Source organism: Sinohyriopsis cumingii, chromosome 11, assembly GCF_028554795.1.
Source record: "Sinohyriopsis cumingii isolate HCF-2022 chromosome 11, ASM2855479v2, whole genome shotgun sequence".
NCBI classification, from domain to species: Eukaryota; Metazoa; Mollusca; class Bivalvia; order Unionida; family Unionidae; genus Sinohyriopsis; species Sinohyriopsis cumingii.
The window spans coordinates 114248624-114256645 of NC_142971.1; the positions used below are offsets into that span (position 1 = coordinate 114248624).

The 8022-nt window shown below is 33.9% G+C and overlaps 1 long non-coding RNA gene across 1 annotated transcript; it reads left to right on the top strand.

The window, feature by feature from the left end:
* Positions 1–341: 341 nt before the first annotated feature.
* LOC149789454 (uncharacterized) lies at positions 342–7212 on the top strand. Its single transcript, XR_016424359.1, has 3 exons — positions 342–462; positions 4275–4434; positions 6133–7212. It is a non-coding gene; the product is annotated as an uncharacterized LOC149789454 (long non-coding RNA).
* Positions 7213–8022: the final 810 nt, after the last annotated feature.

The window sequence follows — 8022 nt, forward strand, 5'->3', positions numbered from 1 at the left end:
TTGAATGCAAAGTAACATTTTACATATACCTAGCAGTATTGTGAATTAAATCCCATGTAGCACTAAAACTTTACCACGAGTCGAAAGGTACCTGTATGTATGTAAGGTTATTGCAGGATACCGACTTTAGTACACACACTGTATGTATATAAGTTTATGGTAATATGCTGACTTTAGTACACACACTGTACGTATGTATGTAAGGTTATGGCAAGATGCTGACTTTAGTACACACACCACTTGGGATAATGGAGAAATCCTACCAGTCATTAAATATTCATTTATGCAAATATGCAAATGACTTTGCTGAAACGATGGTTTTCATTGGACATTGTGGTTTTTAGAAAATAACATTGACGTTGAGGCTTGTGCTGCTAGAAATTTAGTATTATGTTATCAGACCGTTAGTGTATATACTTTAACCGTTATTAATAATTCATTGTACGTTTCATTTCAGAGCTGGTAATTGCATTTTATTTTGTTTACTATTACAATTTTTTAAGTACTATTTGAAATTAGACCGTCATTGGTGGCGTTATCAATTTTCGTGGATTGGTTGAATTGCAAAGGTTATTTCGCTAGTAGTTTTAGTTTTATTATTATTATTATTATTATTTATTATTATTATTATTATTATAACCGTATCTATGAATTCTTTGTACGTTTATATTTTTCAATAGACGCGTTTTTAAATTAGAACTGAAATTAAACGAAACAGTACGCCTCATACCCATTTATGACCGTTATCAGTTTTCGTGGTTTAGTAATAAGATCGCATTATTTTATCTGCACGGCAGGACTCGTAGTAGTATGTATACTGACAGCGTTACTAAGAAATAAGTTACATTTTATTTGGGTACTGGCAATTACATTTCTTTCCGAATAAAACACTTCTAAGTTTATTATCGTTATTAATTTTCGAGGACTGGTAAAAAAGAATCATTGAAAAACCCACAGGGGCTCGTATTGTTGTTTACAATGGACCTGTCATACATGTGTTATATTGTAGTTATTATATAGTACATTAGTCCGAGTTTCCTCTGACCCTTGCCTCCCCATTTTTTATATTTGGACAACATAAATAGTACATGTCTGACAGGTCAGTTGTAAGTAACGATACGAGCCCCTGTGGAAAAACCAATATGATGTGGCCTAGCTTCTGACGATACTGGTTCTGTGGTATCTCGATATTTGAACTTTTTGGTATTTATTTTATCTATTGCACCACATATTGTGTACTTATATATACCACATGACCATAGGTTACTAGTTCTAAATCACCAGTTTATTTTGGGAAAATGTCAGGATTGCTGACGCATACACTATTTGATAAGTAAACCCATGAATACTACTGTTTCAAAATAATATCCTTAACCTATGTGCTCAGATAGAATCAATATCTTCTTAAAATTTCTATCACTTTAACAAAATGTTCAGCCAGTTTGTTGTCTGATAATGTTATACAAGAGTTAGATCACTTGATTACTGTGATGGTCAAGGACTAGGAAATCGAATCTATGGTAGCAAATAAGAATCAAAATGTGAAGCATGTTAATGTCGTTTTTTGGTGGCTTTCGCATTTAACAGGCGTTGACTTGAAAGCTGCATTGTACATAATCTATTACTTTTCATTGGAACACCGGTTGTTGTTCAAACAGTCTTAGGTTGATATGTACTTTCATCCTCATATTGTTTGTTCATTCTCAGCAACAATCACAGAGCAACTCCAGTCATCGTGGGTGGTTATTTACAAATGCATTTCTTTAATTCTTTCTTATAAGTTTCTGTTGTTGTAGGGCACAGGTGGCATAATGAGTGCCATAGAAGTAGCATCCTTTTTCAAGTTGATTACACTTTGTGCAACACAATGATACATTAAATTTCCAACATTAATACAAGTGTATGCCATTATCAGATTATTGTTTTGTTGCTGGTCTTACTGCAATATCAGAGTAACTCCCCTTTTACAACTAGGACTGTACATAACGTCTGTTTATTGTTTGTTTCCCACAGCCAACTGATTTATAGTGGAAAATAAATTCATTTTAATACAAACAACAACAGACTTAAATTATATCTTGAGGATCATTGTTTTTATTAACTTATTTGCTGATTGCAGACTTTATGACCTGAAATATCAAAGCACTCATGTATAGTAGATAACAGAAAATCAAAACAAAAGGAAAGAAATAATTCGAATTTTGAATCAGTTTAAATCAAAAACTGAATTGACTGAATCTCATAAATTTTGTGACATAACTACACAAGTTTTAAGACCATTTTTGGTCTGCTTAAATGATAAATATACATTATACAGCTTCATCACTCAAATGTATGTTACCTTAGTAGTTGTAAAGACTTTGCTGGGTCTATATACTGGTCCATATCTTCCCATATCCTATACGTACCAAAATCCATCCAAAAATCTCCTAAAACAAACATTTTACAACCTTGATGGTACTCATATTGATATTTTACAGTCAGCTGATCGTTAACATCAGAAGTCTGTTCAATAGATGCATTAAGTTGAATGACAACTTTGTCAGTGCATATCCATATCTGGTATATTATAGTATGTGATCTAGATTTTTAACATAGCTTTAAAACAATTTAAGTCATATCACAATAATGTCTGCAGTGGCAGCTTATAATGATGTCTAGCACTGGTTTATCATTCCCCAGACATGCAGCATCATCTTCGACCCAGTCACATTATCCTGACACCAGGCTGACCAGTCCTAATAATAACCTCTTGATACTGAGCACCAAGCAAGGCAGCTGTTATTACCATTTTTTGAAGTCTTTGGTATGACTCAGTTGTGGTTTGAATCCACGACCTTCCACATCCGAGGCGGATGCTCTAACCACTAGGCCACTGGGGCGGTCACCTGTATATTATATAATGTATGTACTGGTAAATTTTGTGATAGTGACATGATTAGTTCATTCTGTCACTTTATTTTTTCTGTGACACTAATAGGTCGAGCATAAAGGATGTATTCATTGAGGGGAGGTGGGAGGTGTTGAAAAAAATTCAAAAAACATTAGCCTGTGTATGTGGCAGGGTAACTGCTAAGTATGTTCTGTAGCGATAGGGGTCAATATTCCTTGATAACTGTGATGTTTATGAAGACTAGTCAAGTCAGAAACATAACTAGCAGATGAGTTAGATGCAAAGTGGCTGGTATGCCATGTCAGGCAGAGTCAATATCTGCTTAGAATTATGAAGTGTAATATGTTGTAGTTTTATTGCACATGGTGCACTTTGCAGAAGACATTTTTTCCTCTTCATTTTCTGGCATGACCAGTTATTTTATCTCATGATTCCGACAGATTATGCATTCCAGACCCTGGTGCCTCATGCGAATTTGTGAAGCCATAACTTGCCAGACTGGGACAGTATTGTACTTGGATAGACACATTGATTGCCTTTTTGACACCTATTGTCCTTTACTTTTATAAAAGTGATATTCAGAAGCATGTCTTAAATTAATTACTCATCCTAAGCCATCATGAAATATCACATGATCGCACACACCTTACAAAAATTGTCACCTGAGAAAAGAACTGTTATGGTTCATGATTTTGATGATATCGAAGCTGATGATAAAAATTTGAGGTCCAGTCATTCCAAATGACGATAAGGCTGATAATATTCCAATTTTCCAAAGTTGATATAAAATTTTTAGTCACTGTCTGATATTTGACTATTAAAGTTAAGATCAACTAAATATTAGCTGCTGTCACTTGTTTAAAACTATTATTAGAGATAAATATTTACATTTGTTGTAGAAAAGCATTGGTTACGATTTCTGTAAAATTCAACCTTTGTATCACTATTATAGTTAATGTTAATACTTTCCTACTTTCATTTTCAAAGTTTGTTTTACATGGTATTAATTTAAACTGCTGCTTATTTTTAATGACTACTAATAACTTCATCTTTTAAAATTCAATTGTCCCATCTATTCTTGGAAAGGTGGTGGTGACTCAGCAATGTACTTACACAAGGGTGGATACAAAATGTATGATTTGCAATGAGTAATGGGAAAGGGGTAAAAAAAATCACCAATTGTTTGCATACGTGCTTTATGGACAACCCTTAATATCATATCAGAATATTATTATTGCCAGCGTAACTGTTCATGGGTAAAGTTGTTGGATCGATGAAATGTTTTAACAGCTGACCATAATGTCATTATAGTTCATTTGTGCTTGAAATATAATTCTTCATTGTAACTTTTTTCTCTTTTTTTTGTTAACTTTGTTTGCAGATTAGTGTAGATTTCGGCTGATTTTGGTAATTATATGGACTTTTACAAATGAGCCTTGTCACCTGATAGTCGAAAAGATGTTCACATGACCATTCCTCTGATAAAGGTGTGTAGATGAGTCAGCGGCTAAGGACAAGCTGAGAAATGTGATGCTACAAAGGTATATTTTCCATTTGATATATCATAGATGACTCATATAAGCATCCATGCTAGAAGTATGGGTGTGACTGACTATCCCATATTCTGCATGAGACATAAAAAGCTATCTAAAGTTGTCTGCCACATCTCATAACATATATGCTATACATTAATGTGTGAAAGGGAAATATTATTTATTTTGTAATAGAGTGGGAACATTTTAATTTATCATAAAAAATGGTACATTTTCCGTTCCTTAAGCTATGGATCGGCATTTTGAATTATGTATTATTTTTAACATTGACATGAAAAATGTGCAATATTTTTGTGATTACTTCAATACACTAAATGGTTTAACCTTCAGTGAGCAGCAATTAATAATTTTTCTAGATTAAACACATTAATTCCATTATGTCTTAGATATTTCACTTTTTATTATTCGCATGTAAATATAAGTTATTGCACATGTATTGTATTATTATGTGTGGTATTAATTTTAATCTTTATTGGGTGGGATATTCGTAGTAATGATTTAGTATCATTTAATACTCAGTTTTACATGATGGGTAAGCTGTTGAGCTTGAATGTTTATAAACTGCTGTTGCTTTTAACTACTGCTGTTCTAGTATATTGCTAGTCTCTGTATCACAAGTAGAGCAAACTTTTCCCTAAAGTTCGGAGTGAAAGCAATTTTACATTGTAGGTAATAAGTACAGAGAGAGAGAGAGTTCACAGGCACTGGCCAAACTGAAAAACAACTTTGTATGATGTATCCCAAAATATTAACATCTAACAAATAATCTTACAATTGCCAGTCAAGAAAATATATCATGTGTTAATTCTACCAGAGACAAAAAACTCTTTCGTCCTATGTCCAGAAAGCTTAGAAATAGATAATATTGTAATAAGTCCCAGATGAAATCAAAGCACAAAGTATTGTGATAAAACTTCATGTAGCAACACAGCTTTGATTCAAAAAGATGCTTTATCACTGACTGTGCACAGCTTCTAACTTAGACAACTGTACTAAAGCGACACTGTTACAAAGAGTAACTAAAATGCCATCCAGTCAATAAACAAACCACTTTGGTGGCCTAGTGGTTACAGCATCCGCCTTGGATGCGGGAGGCCATGTGTTTGATCCCCAGCCGAGTCATACCAAAGACTTGCAAAAATGGTACTAACATCTGCCTCGCTTGGCACTCAGCATTAGGAGGTTAATGTTAGGACTGGTATGCCTGGTGTCAGGATAATGTGACTCGGTGGGACATCATGCTACATGTCTGTGTCATGATGCCCCAGTGCTAGACATCACTTTAAACTGCCACACTGCAGACATTGTAGCGATATGACCGAAAAATTGTTAAAGCTACGTTAAAAATCCAAGTCACACACACACACACCAGTCAATAAACAAACAATATGATTACACTGTTGAGCCAGCAGGAGTGGGGGGGGGGTATACGTTAAGAAAGGTAGAGACTAAATTCTGAGTACTGACTTAATGTTAACTCAGATGTAAATATTAATCACCTAGATTTTCTGATAGTTACAAATAGACTTGGTACCTCTTTATGCAATTAAATGTGACCTCTGCTTTCTGTTGGTGAAATAAATTATATAAGATGGGTATGTTTTGATTCCTTTTTGTTTCCATCAGTGGTATACAAGGTGTTCAGACATCTAATGCAAAATGTTTCTTTTTCTTTCATTTGTTCAGTGATCCAATAAAGGCAATGGGCAATTCCAGAAGGATTACATCATCAAAGGTAAAGGGAAATGCTGCGTTATCAGATTACATTAGAATTTTTGGGTAAGTTTATCAGAATAACAAATGTTGTTGACGTTGTGCGGTTTAACACCATTTTTCAGCACACGATAGGCTATACATGGTGGCCAGTATTAATGGTGGAGGAAGAACCCGGAAAATCCCCGGAAAGAACCACTGACCCACAAGAAGCTACTGGCAAACTTTCTCACATACTCACGTTGGCCGAATCTGAGACTCGAACCAACGCAGACAGAGGTGAGATGGCAGTGATCTGTAATGGAGAGTGCTTTAGACCACTCGGCCACTCAGGGGCCCCCGACGAATTTTGATTTGGATGTTAAGATTTTTGTTTCTTGAGCACACTGGATACTACACACTTTCACTGCAATCATTCCAGTTCAGTTGTATGGATAATACTCCAATTTCATGTATTTGAATGCAGTTAAAGCAAGTTTTGATCTGAATTTAGATTATACAAGTTAGAGGCATCATTTGTCTCAATAGCAATGTAATGAGCACTGTTGACAGCACTTTGACTTAATTTACTTCTTTAACATCAATTTTTATAGTTTAAGCTGCTGAAAAAAATTAGTTCAGTTTATCAGTGTTCAATGTTGCTTCATTTCAGGGTATATATTTATGAGATATTTTTTTTTCTCTATTATATAATCAGATAATTAAACTAACATATGAACAATCTACTACATTTTGCAGCATTTTAGAGAGAAAATTGTGGTGGTTCTAATAAATGGATGATCTGTTTTGAACTTATACATTATTGTTAGTGCAGAGGCTTCATTGTCTATCAATATTACTATAAATTAGTGCTACTTGCCTATTAATAATAACTGTATATATTGGACACAAATTTTTTCATGTAATAGAACTTATGGTGAAACTTTTTTTACACCTAGGTCATATGTTCCAAGACTTAAAAAATGAAATAAATTTGTGTTTAATTTGTACCCCCATGTTGCATTAAAATTGATAAACAAAACACTTATTTGATAATAAAATGAAAGAAATTAACATTGTATTGTTATCAATTAACACTGTATTGTTATCACTTAGTTCTCTCTTTTCTCCATCATGAGCATTAAAGAAAATGTATCCACACACTCCAAATATGCAGCAGAGACATGAATGATTGCTTGAAGGTATGTGCCATTCACCCATGACACAGTGTTATGTGCAAAATAACCAAGATTGTATTATATCCAGTTCCTGCCTTGCTTGGCGCTCAGCATTAAGAGGTTAGTGTTAGGACTGGTCGGCCTGGTGTCAGGATAATGTGACTGGGTGGGACATCATGCTACATGTCTGCGGCATGATGCCCCAGTGTTAGACATCACTATAAACTGCCACATTGCAGACATCGTAGCGATAAGACTGAAAAATTGTTAAAGCTACGTATATAAAAAACATTCAAATCAAATCAAATTCAAATTATATCCAGTTCAATTATATGGCAGTATCTTGCAAATAAAAATCATTATTTGTCATTTTGCCAGCAGGATATTGAAGACAAAGGTTATTTTTTTTGTTGCAAAGCAAGCTGACCTTGGAAGCCAACTTTGGATACTTTTAAGCCGATTATTTTTTAAAGGATATCAATATAAAGGTTATTTTTTTCAAAGCAAGCCGACTTTGGATTCTTTTAAGTGTTCTGATTTTATATATATATATATATATATATATATATATATATATATATATATATATATATATATATATATATATATATACACACACATACACATACACACACACACACACAAACACACACACACAAAGTCGGCCCACATAAGGAAACTACTTTGCTTCTATTTGACCAGTTTT